The sequence below is a fragment of the Zophobas morio genome, unplaced genomic scaffold (genome assembly GCF_036711695.1).
Source record: "Zophobas morio isolate AGI-343-1 ecotype UQ-CSIRO unplaced genomic scaffold, CSIRO_AGI_Zmor_V1 ptg000336l, whole genome shotgun sequence".
Classification (NCBI taxonomy): Eukaryota; Metazoa; Arthropoda; class Insecta; order Coleoptera; family Tenebrionidae; genus Zophobas; species Zophobas morio.
In genome coordinates this window covers 53,322-68,152 of record NW_026972440.1, presented here as the reverse complement: position 1 = coordinate 68,152, position 14,831 = coordinate 53,322, and the positions used below count along the sequence as shown (strand labels likewise).

General features: G+C 28.2%; 1 long non-coding RNA gene across 1 annotated transcript; it reads left to right on the top strand.

Moving 5' to 3' along the window:
- Window positions 1–2,458: 2,458 nt before the first annotated feature.
- LOC135120086 (uncharacterized) lies at window positions 2,459–2,935 on the top strand. The gene is made up of 3 exons (XR_010278498.1): window positions 2,459–2,526; window positions 2,607–2,738; window positions 2,807–2,935. It is a non-coding gene; the product is annotated as an uncharacterized LOC135120086 (long non-coding RNA).
- The last annotated feature ends 11,896 nt before the right edge of the window (window positions 2,936–14,831 follow it).

Below are 14,831 nucleotides of genomic sequence, written 5' to 3'. Positions count from 1 at the left end.
TAGAATTATTTTTAGCTTAATATCCCTTAAGTGTGTATGTTTTTTATTTCTGCTTTGCTAATAAGATTTTACTCCTTTTTGTGAAAATCATAATTTAATTTGCTTATAAATTTTAGTTCTTTCGGGAATCATAATAATATCAACTTTTAATAATAGAAAAAATTAGAAATAGAAATAAAAAAATTTTGATTCTAAATTTATTTCATATTTTTTACTAATTTCTTGTTAACAGAAAAACTGTCAAAGCTCTTATTTATGTTTTTTGATAATAATTGAAGAAAAAGTATTAGTTTTCTTTGAATTTACTTTTAAGTTATTTTTTATTTTATTGTTTTTTTATAGTAAATTTTATTTTAGACTTGAACTGCTCGCAAAACTTTATAATGATCAGTAATCTTTTACTCAAAAAAATTAAATTATATTTTTATTTTTTTATGAATTCTTTTATTTAACGACTTTATTGTTGGATCGTTAAACTTTTTCTATAAGAAATATTTTCTATTTTAACTGTTTTTCTTATAGAAGAAATTTTTGTTAACTCCCTTTTAAAAAACTTTTTAAAGTGTGAAAAGTTGAACACTCGACGCCAAAACTCGAAGCTCCGGTCCTTTTTTTATTTTTATTTTTTTACTACTCAAATCATCAATTTAAATTAAAATTTATAATTTTTTTTTTAATTATCAAAATAATTTATTTTTTTAATTTTTCTTTTTTTATTATTTATAATTTATAATTTTTTAAAGAATTTTTTAGTTATAAGAAGTTCAATTTTATTTAAAGAAATCTTTTTTTTATGATTTTATGTATATAAAAGTTTTTAATCTTTTATTTCAATCTTTAAAAATTTTATAATGGCTTTTAGAACAACATAATTATATATAAAAGTTTACTTTTTGTTATGATTTACATGGAAAGATTTATATTTTTTCTATATTTTCCTTTTATTTATTCTACACTTTTCTATTTTTGTAAAGTCATAATTTTATATTATAGAAAATTTTTAGTTATGATTTACTTGTAATAATTATATTTCTTTTAATTTTTTTTTTTTTACTTAATAAAATTTATTTTTTTCAGGTTCAGAAATTTTGTATTATAGCCTTAAGCTAATAATTTAATTTAATTTTATTAAAAATTTTTTTTATAGGTTTCTTTTTTAAATTGTAAAATTTAATTATATTTTAATTGATATTTTTGAAAAGTTTAATTTTTATTATGTATTATATAAAAATAAAAAATACTCTAAGTTTTATATGATAATAACGTTTATTTATTTTTAGTTAAATAGAATTTATCTTCTCAGATGATTTACATATATAAAATAATTTTTCCTTTCAAGACTTTCGATTTTTATTTTAATTTATAATAAAAAGTTTAAATCCTAGAAAAGTTGGGTTTTTATAATTTTTTTTTAATTTTATTTAATACTTATTACTTTTTTAATTTTACTCATTACTCGTGTTTAGTCCTTTTCATAAAGCGATCTATAAAGTTGCTTGGATTCACTACAACTGCCCGACACACTTTTCATTGGATCTTGCCAAGGTCAACTTTTATAAATTGTTTTTTCTGAGTTTCTTATAAAAGTTACTCGTCTAAGGTTCCCTTAAATTATCTGTTGTTAATTGTAAATTCTTAATTTTTAAATAAATTATCTCTTAATTTTTTAGCAACTTTTGTTATTTAACGGATTTTTAATTCTTTTTTGATTTATTTATAACATTTTGGGAATTTAATTTGTTCTTGAATTAATATGTAAATAGAGTTTTATGGAAAAACTTGTTGATATCAGAAAGAAAGTTATTTGGTATATTTGGCGCTTCGACGATGAAGGCAAAATCGTGAGGCAGTCTTTAATGGAAATCACCGAGTCTGCAAGATTTGTAGATCGGCCGGCCTCACATTTGATTAGGCACGTGTTAAATCTTTTATATAAAACTTTTATTATTTTAGTTCTAAAAGATATAGACTTTTGCTATTAAATTGTTTTTCTTAGCGAATTATATTCTTCACTCATATAAAAGGACTTACTGCAACTGTGAGGCTATGCTGTAGTTTAGTTCTGTTAGCTTTAAAAATTTGCTTATTTTTATTTTGAATTTATTATTTTAATTAAATTTTCATTCTAAAGTTATTATAAGTTGCATTGTTATTTACACTTATTTCAGTATAATTAAGTTAAAAAGTGTTAATCCCTTTTAGGTTGCTTTAAATTTTTTTGATTAATCTGTCTTACTTTCTATAAAAAAAACTTTTATAATAACGAAAACCTTCTATATAAAATTTTTTTTTTTCAGATGTGAAAAGTACACGAGATTTTATATCGCCATCTTGGAACATTTGCAAAATAGTGAAAGTCTGCAAACTCTTCTACTTCGCTTGCGGCTTTTTTTTAAAGAATTGTCGGATTACTGCGCAGTTCCCTACACTTCTTTAAAAGCGATTTACGAAACTGCCTTCACCGCTTATATAAATTTAGAAATTACTTTATTAAAAAATTCTTCAGAAATTGATAATGAAAAGGCGGTGTGCTCATTAAATTGTTTTTTTAAAATATTTTTCGATTTTATTTTAATTATATATTAATTTTTTAAAAAACTTTTAAGATTCTGCAAAGAGTAACTCGCTTTGCGCAACATTTTAAAAAGTCCAATGACCACGAGGCCAAACGTTTATCCCTTTTAGGGGTCTATCTGTATGTTTTGCATCTGAAAAAGTGGCCCTCCTTGATGCCTTCTGTATAAAAAATATAACAAATTTTACTAATTATGCCACTCGATTTTTAATTTTGCTTATTAAATTCAAGGCAATTAGCAGTTTTGAAGATTTATTTTTCTCTTCAGAAGTGTCCTGGGAAGAACTTGAAAGTAATGATGTAATCATGCTAAAGTACGAACAATTAAAAAGTAAAGCAGTGGAATACTCGCCTTTTTAAAATTTTGTGGATCGGTTTATAATTTTCCCATTGAATAAATTTAATCCTTATGTTTTTTCTGATGATTATAAAGGCTTAAAAAAAGTATAGGAAGTAGTATATTACAAATTATAATTCATGAAAAATGTTAGGATAATGAAAATTGACTCAAATAGTACGTTATTAAAGTATTTAAACAATAGCTTGGAATTTTAAAAAAATTGGTCTGCAAGGCTTTTTATTTATAATATTGTGCTATTCTTACACGAGAATGCAATAGTTAGGGGAAAAAGCTTTATAGAAAACTATTTAAGCGCAGGCCTCCTCATAATAAAGTTTAATATAAAATTGTGAACTATTGATATTTATATTTAAAATTAAACTAGTTTAATAGAATTTTTTTAGATTGCAAAACTTTTTTTTGTATTTTTTTATAGGTAAAGGTTGTTTATTTGATTATTACAATATTTACTGTTACTAATAAAATACCGAACTTGAAATTCTAAGGCAAACTTTTATCGTTTTTACTTGGTAATAGCTAAAAGTGTTTGTTATGAGTTATTTTTGATGATAAACAAGAAGCGATAATTTATCGTTTTCATGAGATAAGCATATACTAAGCTTTCTTATTTCAAGCCGAACGCAACGTGTAAACTAAACAAAATTAAAAGGAGAAATCGCTTACTTCGCCGTAGGAAAAGCTAAAGTGAACATATAGACCTGTAGACTTTAACCAAAGGATTGGACTAGTAATAGGATAATAAGAAAAAGTTACTTATTGTTAAAAAAATTTTTTATAGAATAAAAATAACATAATAATTAATCTTTATTAATATACAACTTTTTTTATTAACTATACCGAAAACCATACAAAAGTTAAATAACATATATCAAATTTTTACCCTACTATTTTAGCGCTCTTTTCCATTTTTGTTGCTCTGTATTATATGATACTATTTATAGAGTTTTTAGTCATTTTAATATAACACCAAAGTAGTGTTTTTGCAGTGAATATACTAAACAAAGTTTACTTTATTACTAATTTTATATATTCTTAATAACATATACAACTTTATACTTGGTCTTTAACTTGCTGTTAAAAAACTGTTTGTTATACTTGTGGCTTTCTTGGGAACAAACCTTTACTTTAAAAATTAAAAATATAACTTTAACTTCAGGGCAAGCGAAGATACAGGAACACATCGTACTTACTGATAAGTATTTGTTTTGACTAAATTTAAGTATTATTCAAAAAAAAAGTATTTATAATGAAATACGTGATATTTGAGTGTAAACCTTTTTTCATTCTTAATAAGTGAGTAATGTGGCATACAACAGAACGAGCACATCCAGAAAAACTAAAATTCTTTTATGGATTGAAAATATGCAGTTGAATACATAAAATAAGTTTTCCTCCTACTGTGGCTCGCGGAGAAGTATAGAGTTAAGGCCACTAAAAACTAAATACTCAATACGCCAGTTAATCTTTACCGAGCTTATGAGTGGTTCTTGAATAGTGTCGAATTTAAAAGCTTAACGTTTCCGAAAATATATATTGTGGATAAGCAAAAAGTATAAAATAGGTTTGTAGTAAATAAAAAAACAATAATTTCTTTTGAAATTTTTTAGCCGCCTGAGGAGAACAACCCACACCAGCTCAACTAACAAACAAAAAGAATACATATAACAGTTAAAAAAGAAAGCTTGTTAGTATTTAGATATGAAATTTTATATACCGCAAAGTATTTTACTATTTTCATAAAGTTTTAAGGTTTTTAGAAAGTCCTTCGTTTGTTACAGTTCTTAGATTTCGACTATTTACGTTTTTTCTTTCCTTCTAAACCACCAGGGAATAGTTTTATTATTATTATTAGGGTTATAAAAAAGCACATATTGCTTCACGGGCCTCATACACAATTAAATTTTATAAATAATTTATGCAAATGATTTAGTATTTTTCATTTTTATAAACTATCAAAATTTAGGGGGGTTTAGGGCGACTGGTGAGCCCCTTTGTTTAACAATTATATCCACTATTTCCTTTCTGAATCTACTACTCTTTACTTTTTTATATATAAATGCTATTTTTTCTTTTTTTTTACGATCTCAAATATCTGTTTGCATTCTTCAAAAAGCAAGGAAGACTAGGTTTTTTGGACAGCCAGTAACATCTTCCGAGATCAAAGTAGTATTTCGTTTCACGCCCCTTACCATTTTTCTCATAGTTATCGTTTAATTTAATAGATAAAATCTTCACTCCAATCTTTTTCATTGGACATGTCGTCCTTGTGAAACCTTTATAAATGCGTAGTAAACGCCGAGCTTTTTTATGGGCCTTCCGCGTCCTGTCTAATACTAGGCTACAAATCATTTAAACTTAATAGCTGTTATAATTTAATTCTGGTAAACTCATTTTATTAAGTCTATGTCTTTTGTTCAACTGTGGAGGAAGGAAAAAAGGTGTTCATCATCTCCTTAACATTATTATTATTTTCCTCAAGAATTTTTTGAATCTGTAGAGAATAATTGAATTAAAAGTATAATATCCTCCAAAAAAACACTGCGCAATGTTTGAATAGTAATTACTTTTAATAATCTCCGGTACACAAATATATGTTAATTACGAAACGTTTTTTAATTATCTATTCTTCAAAGCTAAATTTCACTATATAGAAAATTTATAACTTTACCTGTTTTTTTTTATGGCTTAGTTCTTTTACTTGCTCCGCTATGTAAGAAGCTAAGAACGAAGAATCTTTTTGCTGAGAGATTTCAAATTCCCAGGATTGGAGTTGTGCTACAAAACCTTTTTAAATATAAGTGCAGGTGTTAAGAGGAAACCAAATTTAGGTTAACTTATCTATGTATATTAAGTATAATGATTTTGGTCGATTAAAGTGCATTAAAAAAATTTTCATAGCAGTTTATGTAATCCTGAAAAATGTTAAAAGGAACTTAACTACTGCAAGCAGGTTGCGATTTAGTTAACAAAAACCATAAAATATTCTTATTAAGACTGTCTGATTCTGTAAGTTTCGGAGTAATAATATTAAACTATTAAACTAAAGTTATGTGGGGAAAAGATATATTCTCTTTTTAAGAGTCCTTCATAAGCAAATAATTTTAACAATTAAAAAAGAATAGCGTACAAACTATTTTAACTTTCCTTAATTTCTTTTGAGATTGTATAATTCCAGAATAAAGTATTGGATAATGTGTCAAATCCTGTTCAATTTATTAAAAGAAAATTGTAATTCTATTTATCAGTTAACTTAAAGTGGTTAGATTTAGAGAAGTTTTTTTACTTAATGACTTAGCTCATAATGAAAACCAGCTGAAAAAAATCAAACAAAAGGGGGAATAGCACCAGTTATGTTTGCGCTTGATTGAATCAAAAGTTTTATACTATGACCATATTAAAGGACAACTACTTTTTAACGCTGGTATCGCTGCAAATTATCCTCCCGACCTTTTTTAATTCTTTTTACTTATTTAGGTAGACGTTTTTCTAATAAATTTTAATAAACTCTTCACTGCTTCGACTATCTTTCTTCTCGTTGAAAGGGTGAATGTATTTATAACTAACAAGAAAAACAAGGAGGTTATCAAAGAACTTCTTTAAGGGCCGGTAAGCCGGTCTACTTAATATTCTTCATATTATATTTTTCGGTTCAAAAGTCGAGGATAGACTCTTAGTCTTAAGTGTACATTCTACAAACTCCTGAGAGATATGACTGACTGTAAGGACTGAAAAGTGTAGCAGAAAAGCAGAGCTATAAGCAATTGGTTAGTGCGAAGGAAAAACAGCAAATTCAAATATGTTTTCTGCGTATATTAAGAACTTTCGTTTTACTTGTATGTGTTCCTTAGATAACTTAAGTTCATAAACATTATAAAGAATAGAGTCTCAACTTACACAAACTCGGTGAAAAATTGGGGATCCTTTTTTGTATGTACGAAAAGATTTCAGAAAGTTTTAAGGCGTATCTCTGCATGCAGTAACCCATTGCAATGCAAACAGGAAGGTCAAGACCATCTCCTTTTAAAAGCGCAGCATCTGCATTGCTATCAAGATAACTTTCTATTAACAAAATATAATTACTATTAAGTAGTAATAGCAGTAATGAGTTATAATAATATAAAACATACTAAAACTAAACTTATGTTGTTTATATCGGGAACTGCTTTAAAAACGAGATAATTTGTTCTGTATCTTGAGAGTTTAAAAAATTTAATCTTTATAGTAAGATGTTGTTCCTTTGAACAGTTTTTGCTATGTTATTACTTACTTTAGTCTTAACTTGTTAAGCTGATATGTGGGAAAATGTACTGAACTCATAAATATAGAAATTATTTTTTGTAAGTTTTGAAGGGTAATTACATCACCCGCTATCTTTACAAGTTATGGAATTATTTCTTCTGATAATTTACAGTTTAGTAACGAAAAGGAATTTAAAGTCTTAAGCTTTGCTAGATAATTCTAGGATTGTCCTTTCCTTTTACTAAGCAGAGAGCATTTTGGATTGATAAATAGAGGCTGGACCATTACTTTCCTTAGTAAATTGTGTGAAGGGACTAGTCTTTCTTAAAAAGAATTAAGTATTACTTTCAGTAACATAACTGAAGAGTTTAGAAGAGAAAATAAACCTAATAAGCATTCTTGGTTTACTAATTGTCAAACAGAGCTGGCATTTAACTAAAAAACAACTTAGATAAACTAAAAAATAGTATTACGATAAAGCGGTTTATGCCACAAAAATTTATTTGTACTGCGTGTACACAATTTAATAACCTAAACTAAATCTTTAATAGTTAGAATTCAGGGAAGATTCAACGGTAAAAAAAATCCTTCACTCATTGCCTTTTTTTAAAACTGTTACCAAAATCCTAGGAGGGGAAAAGAAGAAAGCCCTTTTTAAGAAGGGAGAAGTACTGAAGGAATTCCTTAACTAATTTTTTGCATAAAAATTGTAGACAGATACCAGTTTTATGGTACAAAATGATAACATTTTGGAGATTAACGAGTTCCATAGCATAGAAATTGTTTAATAAAATAAAATGTAGGCCTAAAGCAAAAACAACTTTGAAATTTTATAATTTTTTAAAGGCTTTTACTTATTTTTTAGCTATAACATCAACGGTAAGGACGCTATTGCTAAAGAATATAACAAGCATAAAAAAATTATTAGGGACTAAGACTAAATCTGCTGGTACTTAACAACTGGAATGGGATTGTATGCTTGTGTAAAACCTCAAAAAAAAAGCTTGTTTCCTTAGGGGTTATTACTTACAATAAAACTTATCAAAAAGTGGCAGGGTTATAAAAATTAGTGATAAAACTATTATAATTTAAAGTAATCAATAATTATTAAATATTACTAAGGAAAGGTTGGCAATCTTTTATGCATTGCAAAACATCAATCGGAGTTCGCAGCTTAATATTTGTTATCAAAGTTTGGCTATTTTCAGATTTTTGAGTCTCTTCAGAATTTTCAAGTTCACTGACACGTAAGTTGAACACATGCTTAATGCGATAACTCTCTATCATCTTAATATATAAATATTTTATTAGTTATTTTTTCTGAGTATTAAAAACAATAAAGATTTCTTTAATGGGTCGTATGAGTAACTCTTACTTTTAAATAGTTAGTGATCTAACTTTTACTATTAAAATGTTATTAAAAGCAGTTTAATTATTGAGTAAGAGATAAACATAAAAGTATAGAAATTGGTTCTTAAATAATTTGTCATATAAGTGTAGTTACTGAACAAATATTTAAGAAATTTATTGCGGTACTTATTAAACTATCTTGTTGATGTTAAAATTTTAATAGGTTATTTTAAATAATATAAAGCTTATAATTTTATCAGACTTGCCTCTTCAAGTAAAATGTTACAGGTGTTACTACTATAAAGATTCCAAACTTTCCACGCAAGAATTGAAAAATTAATAAAACTTAAAAATATGATTAACTAAAAGTTTAATAAAATGTACAACAATTTCCTGCATTATATTAACTCGCGAGGAAATTACTAAATTACCAACCTTGTTTATGCTTAGACAGATATGTACGTAACTACATGAAAGTACCCTGCATAAAAATTGTTTTTTACCCTTCATCTCAGATAAATTTTGACAGTATTTTAAGCTGTCAGCGCACTTGTTGAGGTAAATCTACAACTTTTTATCTCTTTTTTGCAAAGTTTTTTACGAAGAAATTTAAGTAACTAAGCGCTTAAATTAAGTGCAACAAATGTTATGAGCATGCGTAATTTCAAGGTTGACGAAGGGATCCCCTTGTTTGTTAAAGTAAACTTAAAATATTTTGCTCTAATATCGGGAAAACAAAATAGCTGAAAGCAAGTCGGGAATGGCAGGTATTAGTACTAGTCTCAAACACACACAAAAACAAACAACAGGCATTATCGATTAGTGAAATCATGCAGTGAGTAGGGGACAATCTTTTGTAAGATGGATATAAAAAAAGTAAAGGTCTTTTTTCATACCATTGCTCCAACTTTATAAAACTGTAATAGTGTTGAAATTGACTATACAGTAAGTAGTTACACTAAATTTATATCCCATTAACGATAACAAAATTACCTCAGTTTCGATAAAATCGCTTGTGCAAACATAGAGTTTAAGTAAAATAACTTCAACAAGATTAAGCGGTGTTGAAAGTTCAGAAGTTGCTAAAAAACTTTTAAAATATTCTGTATTACAATAGTTATAAGCTGTATACATATTTTTTTCTTAGCTATATAAATATTACGTCGTTCTGACTTTTCAATAGTTTCTTGAAGCAAGTTAGTTATAGAATTATTTTTATTTTCAGTTCTGTCTTCGTCTTGAACAACTTTAAAAGTAACTACGGATCCTTCTTTAACTCCAGGTAGTAAATTTCTTAATTTAACATAAACAAACTCATAAATCTATCAATTAACGCTTTTTGTGTTACTAGTTCTTTATAAATGTGTGCTTATCAGAATTTCTAAATGAAACGTAATTTGATATCTTACTTTGGTATTTCCAGTATATGTAAATCCTCAGAGATGAAAACAGTGGACTCTAAGTTAGACCCACTTGCAAAAAGTTTTACCGAAGTCATTACGTCCGACTACTTGAAAGTAAAAGCTCGGGTCTCTATTATAGTTACGCCAGCTTTATCATCTACTTTTTAAGGAGGACCCCTTTTAGGTATTAGCGATACCTAGCGATGTTAAAAGGGGTTTATTATTCTTTTGTGTGTATTCCTTACATTTGCGTAACCTCTCCTAGGAAGTTATGGGTAACTTTACAGTTTTATTTAAAAATAATTTTATACACGTTTCAGTAATAGACTTTAGTTTACTAAGCAAAAAATCATTAATAACAATTCTTTTTCGATGCGTTCTTTATAAAACACTAAACTTTTTATAACTCAGTAACTAACGTCAGTAACGAACTCAATTAAAAAAAAAAAATGAAATATGATATTGTTAATTTGAGTATTTAAAAGCCCCACATGAAGTAAAATCAGTTGTCTTTTTCTATATTATATCGTATAATTACAATCTAAATAAATCCATTATAACTCCGCTACTAGAAACTTTACCAACGAACCACTTGACAGTGCCTTATAAAAAATTATGACGGACTTAAACATTTAATTCTGATGTTATAACCCACTGTTTGTTATAAATCGATCCCTTTTTCTGGCTACTAGCAGCAACGCAATTTGTTAACGCCTATTTTTTTAATAAATTCGATAGGAGTTGTCGTAAAGGAAGTACAACCCATCGAACCATTATGTCATTAGAAAGTTTTATAGCAAAATACTTAACGAAATTTTTTGTATTTTCCTAAAATTATCCAGTATTGTAGGTCTCTTAACGCTTCTTTTTACTGAGGCCTCAGCGCTGATTGTACAAGTCGAGAGCCAACCATCGAAAAACTCTGTAGTAACACCTGCTTTTAGTTTTACTAAATTTCCTTCTTATATATTTGCAATGGCTTATTCTGGTTACATAGAGAACCTCAAATCTTTTATCTTATAATCTACTTTTAATAAAGTATAACTATAGATATACAATCTTATTAAACCTTATTTTTACACCACTCAGCCAATAATATATGAAAGGTATTTCTCAACCTGGGACGAAAGTTTTTTCTAATATCATTAGTCTCTACTTCTTTGATTACACCAGATCTGCAACTATAATTTTTTTTAAAATGGTCCTCAATTTACCCCTCTCACCTATGGTTTTTTGAATTATATATACAATTAAAAATTGTGAAAGCGAAGTAAAAAAAATTAATACTTCTATTACTTTTACTAAACATATTACTTCTTATATTTTAACAAACAATTCCGTCATGAATGTTTAACATTTTGAGCTCACCCCTTTTGCCCGAGAAGCCTTTTCTTCTTTGCTGCTTCTTCGAAAACGCTTCCGCTTTTCATTGTGTTTCCCACTTGACCATTAAACAGCAGACAGCTAGCATATTCTCATTCTATCTTCCTTGGTTAGCTTCTTTCGATATCACGGATGTCTTAGTAAAAATATCGTTCCCCCATCTCTTCACTATAAGCTCCCAAATTTCCGGGAAATAGTTGACTATATGTATATGTTGCCTTTAGTTAACGAAGGATTTAAAATATTAGAACTCTTAAGGTTATAGAGTACCCTATCCAGTTCTTGCTAGGCAAACATTCTTCTCACGAATAAATTTTAACTAACTCATATAAAAACATTTAGCTTTGGTTATAAAAGTCTGCCCGTCTGATCACTTTTTAATTAACTCATTTCCCTTGCACACGCATAAATATTTACTGGGGTGGCCGGTGTTCAAGCCATTATGTCTCCAAAGATATTAAAAAAATAAAGTTGTACATTAAATCTTATATATGTATATATCCAATAACATCGCTACAAGTTTTATAAAAAGGCAGACTTTCCATACATTAACACAGCTAGAAATTTATATATCTAAACAAGAGCATACAGACAAAAAGCGTACTCGACTCTGGTAAGGTGTCTTAAACATTCTGTATTGCGTTGGTCATTTGTATTCCATATTTAGTAATATCTTTTTTTCTATCAAATAATCAGACAATAATTTTTTCAAAAAACTGTTCTTTATAAATGTGCTATTATTGGGGTCCAATAACCTATTTTAGTAAGTTGTAATTGGGGGATATAGACCATTATTATCAACCTTTATTACCTATAAGAATTATTTCTTAACTACTACTGCTTTCAACGAATAAACTTTTGTTATTTACGCTTAAAAATGAATATTTATATTCATAGCTCGTTGGATTAATAAGTAATATTACTCCTAGCGCTCTATCCTGTAATTTTCTTTTGTTTCCAGAATCATATAACATACTTTGCAGTCAAGTGGCAATTGCTGTCTTTCCATATAATTAACTGTGTTAGTGCTGTCGCGTAACCAGAAGTTGTTAAGCAGTTTTACGAATTGTTACATATTTAAGAGATAGAAAGACTGTTTGAGTAAACATCCTGTCAATTTACATAGCCATTTGAAAAAAACTTTACTGGACATATATTGTGGTGTCCCTTGTCGCTTTAATTTTTTTTGAAAAGCTCAATAATACTTACGTTGCGTAAGTCTGACCTAATTTTTTCAATACAGATTGCAAAATTGGTGTCAGTATCCTTTGATATGGCATTTACCTAGATCCAGTTGTTTCTTCTTTTAAAGGGTGGCATTGCAACATATTCTTATGTAGCTTTAGTTTTAATGAGATATTAAAAGTCAGTTAAAGAATTTAAATCATATGGTGTCAACAAACATAGTGGGTAGATTTGCCAGGTTTTAGAGCGCATTACGTCGACTAACCTTATTTACCCTTTATATAGATTGTACAAATATAGCAGTCAACAATGAAAGTTGGTTTGTTAAAAATGATTAACAGTTTTGCTTGCTACGGGGGATATGTAAAACTGAATATGTTAGTCACTAAATGGGCTAGTGCAACAAATGACTGTTCACCTTACTAAAAACTGTTTAGTTTTATATACAGCGGTGTATCCACTCTCATTAAGTTTTCTTACAGTTAGTTTTGGCCTAAACTGTGGGTTAAAATTAAATTTCTATAATCTGAGGAATTTATATAATCAGTTTGTGAGAGTTTGAATCGAAGTTTAGTAATTCCTTGTCATTTATAAAAAGGCAGAAGAGTTAAATATAGAATTTGTAATTACAAATGTAGTTTTATTAAAAGATTAGAGAGATAGAATTTCGTTGCTGCTTTAAAGCTTACATTCCTACGTAGTGATCGCTCTATCCTTTGTATAAATGTAGAGGTTTTTTAAAAGATATGTTAAAGTAGATTTTACTTAAGTGTGCTTACTTCAAATTTTTCTATAAAATAGTTATAGAGCATTACTGTATTATGTTTTAATTGTGCGAAAATCTTTAAAATTAGTGAGGTGAGCTATGTTCAAGTCTATTAACTTGTTGTTGAAATCAGTTGTTTAGAAGTACATAGTTCTTGCGGTTCAGGCAAAACTTCGGTCAAAGACTTACGCTTAAGAATTTTTTTTTAACGCTAAGTTTTTTTCTGGGTGACTTTCAGTGTACTCTTTATGTTATAAATATAGCTCATACACATTCAAAGTCCTAAGTAGTTTATAGCTGAATTCCTTAGTCTTTATTATCTCTTTCGCCGTTTTCTTAAGTGATAAAAAAAGGTCATGTATTCTTTGTACGTTCAAAGTTGTTCAAAGTTAATATTGAACGTAGACGAATTATTTCTTGAAGTTGAATACTATTGGGAAGTACTCTGGTGAACTTGTGCTAGAGAACCCTGCAAACTGTTTCGTTAAATATTGTTCATACTTATAAATACAGAAGAATTCTTTGAAATATAGGAAAATAAACAAAAAAATCATATTAAACTAATAATAAAGACAAGATCTGATAAAATTAAAAAAGAACAGGAAGGAAAGGGGCTAAAAGGGTTGCCACCCTTTTCTTAGCACTAGCATGATATAATCGATCTTTTATTAAAAAAAAATTCTTAAACCGCTTAAGCTGTATTTCCTTCATTAAGCAAGGGGTGCAATGGTCCACAGAGTATTCCCAAAAACTTAGAGATCTTAAAAAAAGTAGACACCACCTAAGAGGCGACCTCCACCACCAAACTTGGATCCTATTGAAGACACCGTCCAGGGTTATTACCAGGGTAGGGCCTCCGAGTAGGTTTCCAGGGGCTTTATTTTTACTGCACAGACATTCTACGGACAAGTTTACGAAAAATCCTTATTGCTTAGTCAATGGCTGTGTTGGACTAGAAAAAAGCGGAAAATACGGGCCCGGGCCCCCGCGATGCATCACAACGCTAACTATCAATACCGGAAGAAAAGCCTACCTGTCAGTAAAACGCTAGTCAGGCCTTCCCGACTGCGAGATCCAAGGAATACTTTAATACGACTTCGTATAAAAAGCCTCCATTTTCATCTACAGTTATAGCTAAAATAATGTAAAGATTGTAAGCCCAGACTATAATTAATTGTATTAAAGATCATTGTTAACTGGGTTTATTTTTGAAAAAAAGAAATGCATGTTTTGATTAAGTTCTCTGAAGTATGGTTAAAAGTATGATTATGTCCTGTATATAGCATATAATATAATAAATTTTTTATATTAAAATAGGCTATTAAAAAAACAAACTACATTTGTTTAGTTCACTCTACGCTGAGTACAGCTTGGTAGCAAGCTTCTGAACCACAGAAAATAGGAAGAAAAGAGCAAGAGGAAAAAAAAACTTTGCTCTACGAATATAAACTATCGCTCACGGAAGAATGAACAGTAGATAAAAAATTATTAAACACTGCGTAAAAGTTCTAATATGTTCTGGTGACCAGTTATATCGCTCAAACATATCTCACTGTTTGTACCGCAAAT